The sequence below is a fragment of the Pinus tabuliformis genome, chromosome 5_1, assembly GCF_031772625.1.
Source record: "Pinus tabuliformis cultivar Carrire ecotype Pingquan chromosome 5_1, CPIR1, whole genome shotgun sequence".
Lineage (NCBI taxonomy): Eukaryota > Viridiplantae > Streptophyta > Pinopsida > Pinales > Pinaceae > Pinus > Pinus tabuliformis.
This window is the reverse complement of record NC_142305.1, coordinates 695,534,161-695,548,345: the sequence shown is the minus strand read 5'-3', so window position 1 is coordinate 695,548,345 and position 14,185 is coordinate 695,534,161.

Here is a 14,185-nt window from a genome sequence, read left to right as displayed (position 1 = left end):
GAGGTCATCTGGTTGGGGGTCGAAGAAGAGGTTGAGGGACGACCTCTTCCCCTTCCTCTACAAGAGGCCTCAGCTTGACCACTAGTCATATCGATGCAAGTACTAAATTTACCACGCGGGGTATGACAGGGGACAAGAGGGATAACATACAGGGGATTGGTTAAGTAAATATGCACAAAGAGAGACAGAGAAATAGGTAAGAGAATGGTAAGGGGAGGATTTAGGTAGAAGTAGAGGTTGGTACGTATTGACGTGGTTGAAATGTCTTTAGGGGATTGACTTAGAGGTTGACGAAATTTTTGAGGGCAGGGTAGGTAAAAGGGTTAGGTGTGAATTGGGGGGAGGGGGGAGCTATAGAAAATTGGGGATGGTTAAGATGCTAAAAAAATCGAAGTTTGTCTCAGAAAACCAGAAAACCATGGTCTAGAAAAGCCAAAGAATGGTCCAACGGTTCAAGACAAGATGGAAACCACTAAATTGAATTGAAAATAGGCCTACTCGCCACGTTGAGGAGCTTGTTTCCAAATCGACCACAAATGCAGTTGAGTGGATCAAATGAGAGTCTCTAGCTAGAAGAGAGCCAACTCTTAGGAATCTTTGCATGGTCTTGACATAGGAGCCGAGGAGTCTTGGATCGCTCAATTTTGCCAATGCTAAGGGCATCCAAATTATTGGTGGTTTGAGCATGCTAGTTGTTATATGGGAATGTTGCATGGTGCTTGGAGATGGTGATGTGATGGTGCAATGTGTCATCAAGCCCATGGCAAGGGACTCCCATGGTTGTTAGTTCCAAAGAGAAATGAGCAACCTTGTTTGAATTATTAGTGAGATCCATCATTTTGGTGTAAATCTTGGACGACTCCTGTTGAGAAATCAAGTTCATAGTAGTTTAATACTTGATTCCTCTTCTTGATAATTATTTGTAAATGTTAAATGTCTACTAGTTATGTCTTCTTCATCAAGAAATTATACAAATGTACAAAACATAAAGATCACAATGAGACAAAAGACACCAAAATTAGGCTACCAGCCAGGGCAAAACCCCTCAAGGGGGAAAACCAAACAATCCTTCTCTTATAGAATTAGATCAAAATGAGATATCCAAGACCAAGACCAAGACCAAGTCTGCACAAAGATTCCAACTCAAACCCTCCTCCATGTCCCCTCTAATAGTAAAGTCAACATTAGTTAACCTTTTCTAAATGTAGTCAAAATTAGAGATTTTCAGCCTTGTATTAGAGGTCGAATTTTATCCCCATAATCACCTCAGAAATTCGGCCCTTTTCAAAAACAACTGTCACACGTGCGAGCTGCGGTACGGTAGAAACTTCAATTTCTTCTTCTCCTTTCACTTTGGTCTCTCTTCTCCTTGTTTAGGTGAAGAAATAAATAGATGATGTGGTGATGAATGATATATCTAAGAGGTCAAAGTTGACTCTTATATATCACTGTCTAGGAGGGTCGAATAGATGCCACTAGGCCGACTTGGCCAAGGAGGGTCGACTTGAAGATCTTGTGGGCTTATGACAAAAATAAATTTTGATTTCTTTTTCTTCCAAATGGGACATGACTCAAATATATTCTTTTTGACTCAAAATAAATTATTTTTCACTCTTTTGACATTAAGCATAAAGAGCATGCTTTAACAAAATATAAATAAATATAATGAATACATCAATGATAATTTTATATTATGAAGACCGACTTAAGTTACAATTTCAACATTCCCTCTTAACTAGGGAGGTATTCATATTGAGTCAATAAGATAATCTCAAGTTGAAACATTCATATAAGAAAGGATCTGGATTGAGAAGTATCAATGATGATAACATCATCATAACCAACGTTGTCAAATTACCAAGGCCTTGACAAGTACACTCTATCTCTCCGCTAGATCAGAGCACAATGTTGGGAGGCATTCAATAGGGCACCACATCACCTCTCCAAGGACATACGCCACCTAGGTTCACCAAAATATGCCCTCACATGACCATTTCCTAATCAATTGTCACAATACTTGGCACAAGGAAATGTTGGTCCTCTGGACCATTCTTATATTAGATCAATGTACTAAACTTACATGTTGTAAAATATAACTAGGTTCGGTCTTCATAGTGACATGTAATTATGATCTTTAATAGAGTTCAGGCTTCTGTGATCCATATCAATTTAGAGAGATTTTTCGGCGAAAATCACATGGAATACCATTTGTCGACGCGTTTCGAACCAACAAGTGTGGTTCATCGTCAGGACAAGTTGAAGAAACAGATCCAGCTAAGCAAGTTAAATAGGCAGAACGGAGCCTCCTGACCAACGGCTAGTTTGACTCTAGGACCGGGGTCAAAAATATTTTATTAGCTTAGCTTAGTTACTAACTAAGCTAATAAAATATTTTTGACCCCGGTCCTAGAGTCAAACTAGCCGTTGGTCAGGAGGCTCCGTTCTGCCTATTTAACTTGCTTAGCTGGATCTGTTTCTTCAACTTGTCCTGACGATGAACCACACTTGTTGGTTCGAAATGCGTCGACAAATGGTATTCCATGTGATTTTCGCCGAAAAATCTCTCTAAATTATGATCTTTGTAAATGATGAAATGAAAAGAATACAATTATTTTTGTATGCCTTGCTTCATGGGTTTCATGAGCAAGAGATTTTATTTGTTAGTGACTCCCATTGAGAGCTTTAGGATTTATCATTAAGTCAAAGAGTCAATGTCATGTATGAAGAGCTCTTCCTGAGTAGATTTTGGTAGCATCAGAAGTGCTCTAGCCTTGAAAATTGGTGGAGAGGCCAAGGCACATCTAAAGAACCCTGAAATCGTTTGGTGAAATTCCACTTGGATTGTATTTTATTAAAATAATTAATATTTTTAATGGAGTTCCTAAGTCTAAACTTAGGGAAATTAAAATATTAATGTTTATTAATCAAAATATGGGTGAGAATGATCTAGAAGGCGGATCAAGTCATGTTTTAATCTTAACTGTTGATTAGAGACTTAATCTCTGTCGTTGAAGACTCAACAAGAAAACTGTAAAATGGAGGCTTGGCGTTCATTTGAAAATACACACAGGGAGATTGAGGAAATCGATTTTATGAGGTGAGAAGTTCTCAGGAGGAAAATCGATTGGGGAGATTTTGTAGTTGAGGAGCAGTAAGAATCCGGGAGAAGGAATTTCCGGAGAATACTGACTGAGAGGTGGAGAGAGATTGCAGAGAGGCAGCGCAGTAGTCGGGAGCGCTGACGCAGAAAAGATGGTTGTCACGCAGAATCCAGAACTGTCGGAACTGATGGGAGAGCTGACACAGAAAAGATGTCTGTCACGCAGAATTCAGAACTGTCGGCACTGCGGGGAGAGCTGAAGCAGAGGCAGCACAGTAGCCGGGAGAGCTGACGCAAAAAAGTTGTCTGTCACGCAGAATCCAGAATTGTCGGAACAACCGAAACTGCTGGAACAACCGGGAGAGCTGACGTAGAGTGCAAAGAAGGTGACACAGGGCTAACACAGAAATATTCAGGGCTTAGCTAGTCTTGTGCCAGATCAACGAGAATTCTACCAGGTGAAGTGAGGTAAAACTCACTCAGATTTTCTGCCAGTATTTTCTCTGTAAATGATTGCTAGATGAGCATCCTAGATTTGTATTCAGATATTTCTCCTGCATAATAATAAAACCTCAGTACTGTTGCACCGATTTTCCTGCATTGGGTTTTTCTAGGGACTGTTGTGTCCAAAAATAAGTGTTCTATGTATCTTGTTCTTTGCTCGGTCTTCTATTCATGAGATCAAATATTTAATTAGTGTAGGTTGCAGAAGTAATTTGTTTCAGTATTCAGAAGAATAACTTGATGAATGTAATTTAAAAATCAAGTAGGTGAAGTAGATTCAGATTTGCTGTAGTATGGGTTCCTTCAAGTAGTAGGAATTTTCACAAATAGCCCTCCAACGACAAGCACTTGCCATCCTCCTCAAAGTCGGCCTCCAAACTGTGTGGAAGATATCATTTCAGCTTACATCAATAGACACATCCATTCACACTATTATGTCGACTTAAATATATGGGACATACCACTATATATACGTGGCTATGGTCTTCGCAAGAGGAGAGTTTAGAATCTCGGATACCTTTGAAATTTCGGTGGGTAATCACAGAAGTACAAAACTTCGCATCTCTAGGATTTCGGTGAGCTGAAACATCACAAGAATTCAGATCATACATATTTCTATAGAGGTTACAGTTGAAGATTTCAAGATCGCAGTTCTATGGAGAAGGGAATTCAGATCCCTCTTAAATGTAGACAACAAAGATTAATATACCACAGTCAAAAGTTCAAATATCTCTAAGTTTTCGGTGATGGTAATCAATGAAGCATCTCTATGATTCAGATGTGAGAGCAGAGCTCGATCTATTAGATAGAGGAAAAGATTGGGCAGCTAAAGGAAGAATTCAGATCCCTATATAGTTCATAAGGTACCACAACCATATATGTCTATACTATGAAGGACATGAGAGTGAGAAGAAAATATTGAAGACAATGATGAAAGGATCTTGATAAGACAATCATGTGAAGATGCAAAGGAGGTCGAAGCGAAGGAAGAATCATGAAGAAGAAAACACAGTTAAGAGAAGCAATGTCTTGGTCTTGGAGTGGCTAATAGGTCAAGGGTTTTGGTCTTTGTATTTGTCAATTGAAATCTCTATAAGAAGAATTTGTGCGAGTTTTCCTCTCAAAGAGTTAGAGGTTTTGGCCTTGGCTCATGCTTACATGTTGTATATGTTGTCTATTTATGTTCATGCATAGGTTACTGTTTGATGAAGAAGAAAACTATTAATCTAATGTAAAGAAGATCCTAATCTAAAGTAGAAAGAATTCACAAGCAGTCACTAATGGAAGAGAAATCCCCTAATGATAATGCCCTAGAATTCTCAACATGGTATTAGAGCTAAGGTGTTGAAGTCAAAGGAAGGGCATCTAATCAGTGACACATTCAAGTATCAAGTTTCAAGGAAAGGCATCAAAGCAAGTTGAAGGCTATCAAAGCAAAATAACAAAATCTATATTGAAGAATCAAACCCTAGATTGAAGTAGTCTGCGACATCAAGAGCTTTTGTTTATGTAGTTATCATCAAAATGCCACAAAGATCCTCATCAAGTTATCTACAATCAAAATGCCACAAAGATCCTCATCAAGTTATCTACAAGGCAAGATATCTTGAAGGACTTTCAAGATGATCACATCCTCTTGGAAAAAGTCTAAAACCTAGAAGCATTTCTAATCTACACTACAAGAGAAGTCAAAGTATATTGAAGGAGAGAAGGCATTGTCACCATTTTCAAAGTTATAAGGCAAGCAAGGATCCTCTCCTTGCCCTGGAATAAGTTCATCCAAAGAAGCAACAAATCTTTCTCATCAAAAGGAGCAACCTTTTTCTATTGAAGAAAGGCTTTTTAATTTGAAAGAAGATCATCCAAGAGGGAGCTCTAATACATCTTCTTCAATCATCATCAAGGTGATCAAGTAGAAGTGTTCATCTTCACTTGTCAAGTTAGTATCCTTCATTCTTTAATCAATTTAGTAAAATGACCTCATGTTTGCAAGGAGATCTACAAATGTGATGGGTCATCGAAATTCCTTGCATGAGGAAGGAGGATAGACATAGTCCTCTAAGTAGTTGAAGTCATTAAACATATCAAAAGGTCTCCTCTGAATTCATGGAAAGGGATACTTATGAAAGGTCCCCTCATGTAGCAATATTAGAGACATCAAAAGGATGCATATGATAAACTCATTCTCTGAAGGTACGATAAAGAAGGTCACATGAATTAGATTTGATCTACACAGAAGTAAAGATATCAAAGGATGAAGGATATCTTCATAAGATCTCATCTACAAGATCTAGGAAAGAAGATAATCATCATTGATATATAATGCAAAGACTATGAACATTATAAGAAATATTGTCCTTAGCTAAAGAAGGACAATAACAAGAAGGATAAAGAAGAAGTTTGTTAGGCCCCTATACTACTATTGTAACCCCTTATTGTTATTAGTACAACCCACTTATTATATTGGTTTACCCATGTAGTGCCCATATTGTTACTATTGTGCCCCATAGAAGCCCACTATTGTTATTATTGTGCCCTTACATTATTATTGTTATGTCGGCTCTGATTATGTTATGACCCCTTAGACTCCTATATATAGAAAGGATGTCTTTTCATTTGTATCGTCCAAGAATTGCTCTTTTATGTAATGTAAAGGAGGTTGCCCCCTCGAAGAGGCTGAATTCTAAGGCATGGATCTCTCTTTTCTATCTTTTTGTGAGCTAGTTTCATAACATTTGGTATCAGAGCTTTGGATTCTAGGGTTTCGCTGCTCCAAACAGGTCATTGGGGCATTTGCGCTATAACCTTTTTTTGGCGATGTTTCAGAAGCTAAAAAAGAAACCCATTTGAGAAGAAATCGCGCTGAATCTCGGGTTCGAATTTCAGAGCTTTTCGCACTATATTTGCGGAGATATGCTCTGAGGAAGTTGGTCTTTTTGCAGACTTCTGAATTACATTCCAAACAGGTGACCTGGGGAAAATCGTCATAACTTTCTCTCTAAGGATCGGATTGAAATTTCGTAAGAAGGTACAGAAAGAGGACAGACTGTAGTTTCTTGTAGATATTTTTCAGAGCCAAAGGTCGAAACAGTGACACATGGCACTTCATACAAGTTCGCTTTTCTGGAAAGGTCTATAAACAGGTCATCTTGGGAGATTGTGCATAACTCTTTATTGGAGAATCCAATTTGGATCAGACTGGTGGCATTGGAAAGAGAACACAGAGGGCTACCACAGGTCACAATTTCAGAACTTAAAGATCTGAAAGTATAGAGTTACATTCGTTTCAAGATCGAGCTCCTAAAATCAAGAAAAAGCAAGATGATGAAGTTTGATGGCAAGGATCCGGTAAATTGGATACTTCAGATGGAGTAATATTTTGATCTACATGGTGTACCACTGTTACAAAATGTATGTATTGCATCTTCATATTTAGAACCAGATCAATTTTTATGGTATGAAGGGCTTTGTTCTCGTAAACAACTTGTTACGTGGTCAATTTTCACGGAGGAAGTGATAGCACATTATGAAGATACAAAGAGCAACACCTTCTTTAGAGCAACACCACAACAATTAGAAAGAGTAAAATGGCTTTGTGACATAGTGGAAAGAAAAATTATGGAAACTAGGAAGCATACCCCTCACAACTATAAAGATGGAAGTGTTGTTTCTCCTAGCCTTCCACAACCTATAAGGGTTACACCACAACAATTAGAAGAAAAAAGAGAAAAAGGGCTTTGTTACAATTGTGATAGCAAATGCACTAAAGGTCATAAGTGTGCTGAGAAGAAATTATTTTACATAGAATATGAAAAGGAAGAAGAAAAGGATCAAGAAACATCAAAAGAAGAAGATATATGCCAGGACCCCACCCCAAAGAAAGGAGAAATGAATCAGACCATATCTTGTAAAGCATTGGCAATAATTACCACTCAAACTCTCAAGATAGAAGGACATATCAAGAAGAAAAAGGTGCAAGAAGTGAAAGATCACATCGAGAAAGAATAAATGAATCCAACCATATCTTGTAATTCATTGGTCGAAATTACCACTCCTCAAACTATCAAGATAGAAGGACATATCAAGAAGAAAAATGTTCAAGAAGTGAAAGATCACATCGAGCATCAAGAAATGAATCTGACCATATCTTGTAAAGGATTGGAAGAAATTACCATTCCTCAAACTCTAGAGATAGAAGGACATATCAAGAAGAAAAAGGTTCACGCAGTGAAAGATCACATTGAGCATCAACAACAAGTTCTCCAAATTTTAAAGGATAACGCCACTTCGGTGCAAAATCAAACGAAACAACAGGTAGATCAACATCGTAGTGAAAAATGTTTTGATGTAGGTGATTGGGTATTTTTACTGCTACATCTCAAGCAAGCTATTTATGAGAAGGAAATGTTGGAAATACTACATGCACTTAAAAAATGGTGACCTTACCGAATGGGAAGACTATTCAAGGATGAGGATGTGGAAGCATTGTTTTGTGCTATTTTTATTATCCAACCAGATTGGATAAACAAAGCAAGGGATGAATGGAAGAAGGACGATGAAGTATGGCCACTTATTCAAAAGTTGCAAAAGATCCCAATTCAAACAATATTGCCAGAAATTGAAGAGGAAGGAAAAATCATATTGGAACCTGGAGCAGTCACAGAAACAAGAACCCGACAGCTACGAAATCGATCAATTTCAGAGTATCTCATCAAGTGGAAGAACTTACCCGCTGAAGATTCCACATGGGAGGACAAGAATTTTATACAGAAGCATCAAGAACTACTCAAGTGTTGAGGACAACGCTTTTTGAAGGAGAGGGGCATGTTAGGCCCCTATACTACTATTGTAACCCCTTATTGTTATTAGTACAACCCACTTATTATATTGGTGTACCCATGTAGTGCCCATATTGTTACTATTGTGCCCCATAGAAGCCCACTATTGTTATTATTGTGCCCTTACACTATTATTGTTATGTCAGCTCTAATTATGTTATGACCCCTTAGACTCCTATATATAGAAAGGATGTCTTTTCATTTGTATCATCCAAGAATTGCTCATTTATGTAATATAAGGCGTGGATCTCTCTTTTCTATCTTTTTGTGAGCTGGTTTCATAACAAAGTCCATTTCACCGAAGAAGTGGAGGAAGCTTAAAGAAGGAAGTCCAAGGAGGAGAAGCATTAAAAGCAAGAGCTCGTGAGATCACCATAGGGAAACATGAAGGGTTACTGGAACAAAATTTATGGTAGTCAACTTTGAAGGATATAACTCTTGGTGACCTCATTGGAAGATAAAAGGAAGAAGTCATCCAGGACAAGTCTCATCATACATATAAGGGAAACATATGTTGAATAAGGATAAGAAAGATGGAATTCTCATTAGAGGATTCATCGATCGAGAAAGGAAACAAGTGTTTCATCAGGAACTCCAACTTGTGGAGTTCATGGGATGATGGTATGATGACATGAGAAATGAAGCAGATCGAGGGGTTGAAGATCTTTTCAATCAAGGAAGTTGCTAAAAGGAGCCTAAATGACCTAAAGGTAAAATGAGGTATGTATGCTTGTATTTAATATTATAAAGTCATGTCATATGGTTGCAAGTAACAAGGATCACTACTTCCATTTTGAGAAGCATGATCAAAGGAAAGGAATCGCCTCCGATGAAAGAATGTCAAAAGGCATGAGTCACACTAGAGGAAATCAACTTAATATGTCCTCATATGAAGTATGAGGTGGTTGACTACGATTGAGGAACTCTGATTGGAAAACTCTAGGAATGAAGTGTGTGAAAAGATAGGAAGAGATCATGATAATATGCAATGAAGAAGGCATTCAACATCCGAAGTCCAAGAAGATTTGACTAGAAGATCTCTCGAAAGAATGTGAAGTCGGAAAAAGATAGAGACCCTTGACACTGAACATCCGTGGGAGGTGTGTCAATCTGCAAGATGATGATACTTATAGTGAGATGTCATGGTGAAAGATCATCACAAAGGTAAATATGATTTGAAGTGTTTAGTGATTATTTTTGAACTAACATTTGGTTGGGCTTATGTAGAACTGTAAAAGGGAAGATCTGTGAATGACTTCCAAGCATACCATATGGATGTAATGTTCTTCTGGGAATATGGCATGAAATTAGAATGACATGAAGCAAAGCCGTATGGAAAACTTGATGGATCACTTTATGATGAGTTAGGGACATGACTAACTCATGGACAAAAGTGATGGATGATCTGTAACCTATATACAAAAGTTCCCAAAAGTTGAAGACTTCTTAAAAGAAATTTATGACATCGAAGAAAGGAGCTCTTCATGCAACTAAGTGTTCTATAGGTCCCTGGTTAAAGAGGGATCTTGAGAAGAAGTTTCTTACTTGGAAGAAACTCAAAAATTTCTAAGCCGTAAGCTTAGGTACATTCCTCTGTGATAGGAATGGCTACATCAAAGGAATAAAATATCCTGGTATAAGAAGGAGCGATAGACATGTTGTTCTGTGCTTCACTTGAGAAGACAAAATGGAGGATTGTGTAATCATTTGGCCTCTGATGCTCTGGTGGGATGAGTTAGGGAATCACATGGATGAGTAGTTGTGGGGGACTGATATTCTTTTAGGGACAGGGAAGTCCAAGAAAGGAATAGTCCTCATGGAGCATATCCTAAGAGAAATAAGGCGGGGTATGTTCTGAGAGAGACAATGATGAATATGTTTATAAATAGAGTTGTTAGTCAAGGCTTTGCTATATAAATGTTGGTTGGTATGATGCTATACAAATGAGTTACAAATCCGAATTCTTCTTATGAGAAACTCTTCAGATTGAGAATGGCCAAGTACCATTATGAATACCTCCCTAGTTAAGAGGGAGTGTTGTAAAATGTAACTAGGTTCAGTCTTCATAATGACATGTAATTATGATATTTGTAAATAATGAAATGAAAATAATAAAATTAATTTTGTATTCCTTGCTTCATGGGTTTCATGAGCAAGAGATTTTATTTGTTAATGGCTCCCATTGAGAGCTTTAGGATTTATCATTAAGTCAAAGAGTCAATGTCATGTATGAAGAACCTTGAGCATGAGTCAATGTATATGTCTAGATAGCCCTCTAATGACAAGCACTTGCCATCCTCTCCATAGTTGGCCTCCAAAATGTGTGGAAGATATCATGTCAATGTACATCAATAGACACATCCATTCGCACTATCATGTCGGATTAAATATATGGGACATACCACTATATATACATGGCTATGGTCTTCGCAAAAGGACAATTTAGAATATTGCATACCTTTGAAATTTTGGTGGGTAATCACAGAAGTACAATACTTCACATCTCTGAGATTTCGGTGAGCTGGAACATCATAAGAATTCAAATCATACATATTTCGGTAGAGGTTAAAGTTGAAGGCTTCAATATTGCAGTTCTATGCAGAAGGGAATTCAAATCCCTCTTGAATGTAGACAACAAAGATTAATATACCATAGTCACAAGTTCAGATATCCTCTCTAAGTTTTCGGTGCTGGTAATCATTGAAGCATCTCTATGATTCAGATGTGAGAGAAGAACTCGGTCTATCAGACAAAGGAAAAGATTGGGTGTCTAAAGGAAGAATTCAGATCTCTATATAGTTCGTAAGGTACTACATCCATATGTGTCTATACTATGAAGGACATGACAGTGAGAAGAAAATCTTGAAGATAGTGATGAAAGGATCTTGATAAGATAGTCATGTGAACACGCAAAGAAGGTCGAAGCAAAGAAAGAATCACGAAGAAGAAAATGTTGAAGAATCTAGGGCATTCAGAGATTAATGTGATTCTTCTTAACATGATAACAATTTGTGAAGTTCTTTTGCAATTTTATCTTAGCTTGATCATCATATTACTATTAGTGTGTGTTTGCTTCATCAAATTGCTATCAAAACAAAAGAGACAAGAACACAAAATATTTGGCTTTCTGCCAGGGCCAAAACCTCTCCCTTTTGGAGAGGAAAACCCGCACAAAATTCTTCTTATAGAGATTATAATTGACTAATACCAAGACCATGACCTTTGACACATTGTGCCACTCCAAGACCAAGCCATCGATCCTCTTCTCGGTCACTGCTACGATCATCTTGATTGCTGCACCATTGAAGCTATTATTGTTGCATCACTGAGATCTTCATTGCTACTTCTTCATCATGTCACTGAGATCTCTTGTCTTCATTGAGATCATGACCTTTAAGACTGGGATCATAATGGAGATAGGATCATGACTGTATGTGTGCCACTATGAGATCCTTTTCATCATCATCATATCGAAACTGTGATGATCCTTGTCATTCCTTCTCATTACGATGAGACTGATCTTACTTGTCACTGCTTCTTCTAATTATGCTGAGACTATGATATTGCTCCTTCTCATTATGAAGAGACTATGATACTGCTCCTCATTGCACCGAGATTGTGATAGTCACTAAGATTATGACTGTGTCTGCACTTTCACCGAGGCTAAGATCTCCTTGCACCGAGATCTACTGTAATGATGCCGAGACTGTATCATTGTAACCCTTCTCATCACAATGATGCCTAGACTGTGACTACGTATGGAATAAGTGCCTAGATAATGCACTATTGTGAGAGCATCAAGAGACATGTATATATACATATATGTTGAGGTTGCTAGGAGACCGAATACTCTTCATTGTAATGCCGGGACTGTACCTCTGTTTACCCATGCAAAGATTACAATGTTTCCATTCCATCCGTGGTCCTGATCTACTGTCTTCCTGTAATGCGAGGTCTCCTTCCTGCTCCTTCTATCCACCGAGACCTAGTCTGCCTGCACCTTATACCCATCTGAGGTGCAGTCAGACCCTTAAACACTTGCCCTAATGCAATGCGGATATGCTCCTTCTATACATACGAAATCTCAAAGAGAAATGTGAGTTTTGTCCTTAGCATTTGCGGATACTCTAGACAGGTATTTATAATCATTTGTGCCTCCTATATTGAGCCAACTGAATACATGAACCAACGTATCTATTGCCCAAGCCAACATGACATTTAATTATGTATTTAATTCATTTTTGGAGTTGACATGACATTTAATTTTGTATTTAATTCATTTTTGGAGCCGACATGATGAATTCTGTATTGATTTGCTTGCAGACTTCTTGAGCTTGCTAATGGAGGATTGTTCTTGGTCTTGGAGGGTTGTTTTAGGTTGAATACATTTTACATAAGCTGATGAAGAGCTTCTTCATACATGACTTTACTCTTTGACATAATAATAAAATCCTAAAGACATCAAGAAGAAGTGTTTTGGCTTATGACACTTCTTGTTCATGTAATCCATGTAGCAAGGCATACAAAAATAATTTATTCTCTTTTATTGCATTATTTACAATGATCATGTCATTATGAAGACCGAACCTAGTTACACTTTCTTCAACACTCCATCTTAACTAGGGAGGTATTCATAACAATACTTGGTAATTCTCAATCTAAATAATTTCTCATAAGAAGAATCGGATTTGCAATCCATCTGTTGTAGCATCAGTTCAACCAACATTGTTTCATATAGAAAGACCTTGACTAACAACTCTATCTCTCACTTAGATGAGAGCACACAATGTTGGTGAGACCAATGACTGATAGACACGTATCATCATTCTCTCTTAGGTTCATACCCACCCGAGTGTTCTCTGAGTATGCCCTACTAGGAATATTCTTATCTTGCGTTCCTAACCCTCAAAAATATTGGTTCTCTTGGCCACTCTTGTCTTGGTTGACCTACCACATCCTCAAAGAGTGTCGGATGCCAAATGATTACACAATCCTCCATTCTTTCTTCCAAACTGAAGACAAGAATGTTGTGTCTAACTCTCCCTCTCAACCAGTGATGAGTTCCAAGTTTCTATTCACTTAGAAACTCGCTCGAGTTCCTTTACTCATAGGAACCTCTCAGAGCTCCCTCTTACCCAGGGACTCTATCATCAATACTTTATGGGGTCTTCTAGTTGACTGATGATCCAAGACTTAGATGTCATCAATTTCTTCATATGTAGGGTTCAACCATCCATTACTTTCCTCCATTATTCCATTCCTTCTTTCCCGGAAAGTATCCTTCTTGGCTTTACATCTCGGGCTTCCTTCATAGGGCTATCTATCTTCACCTTTCCTTCAATTGTGATTGCTCTAGATCACGAGGTACATAGTTGTGACATCCTTCACAACTCTTCTTACCATGGCCCTGCACACATACCCAGACTTTCTCCAAGAGGTCAGACACCAAAAACAAATCACATATTACCTTTTGTGGTGATGGCCTTTTCCAGTGACATCTTCTTGTAGGTATCAACACCCTGCATACATGTTGACACATCTCCCAAAGATATTGGTTGTCAAGGGTCTTCATCTTTTTAGACTTCCATTAGAGTCTTCATATCTTTTCGGGAGATTTCCTAGTTAAATCTTCCTGTTCCTTTAGATGTTGATTGCCTTCATCATGGTTGCATATTTCATGATCTCTTCCATCCTCACATCTTCCGTTCCTAGGAGATTTCAGTCAGATTTTTTCAATCGTAGT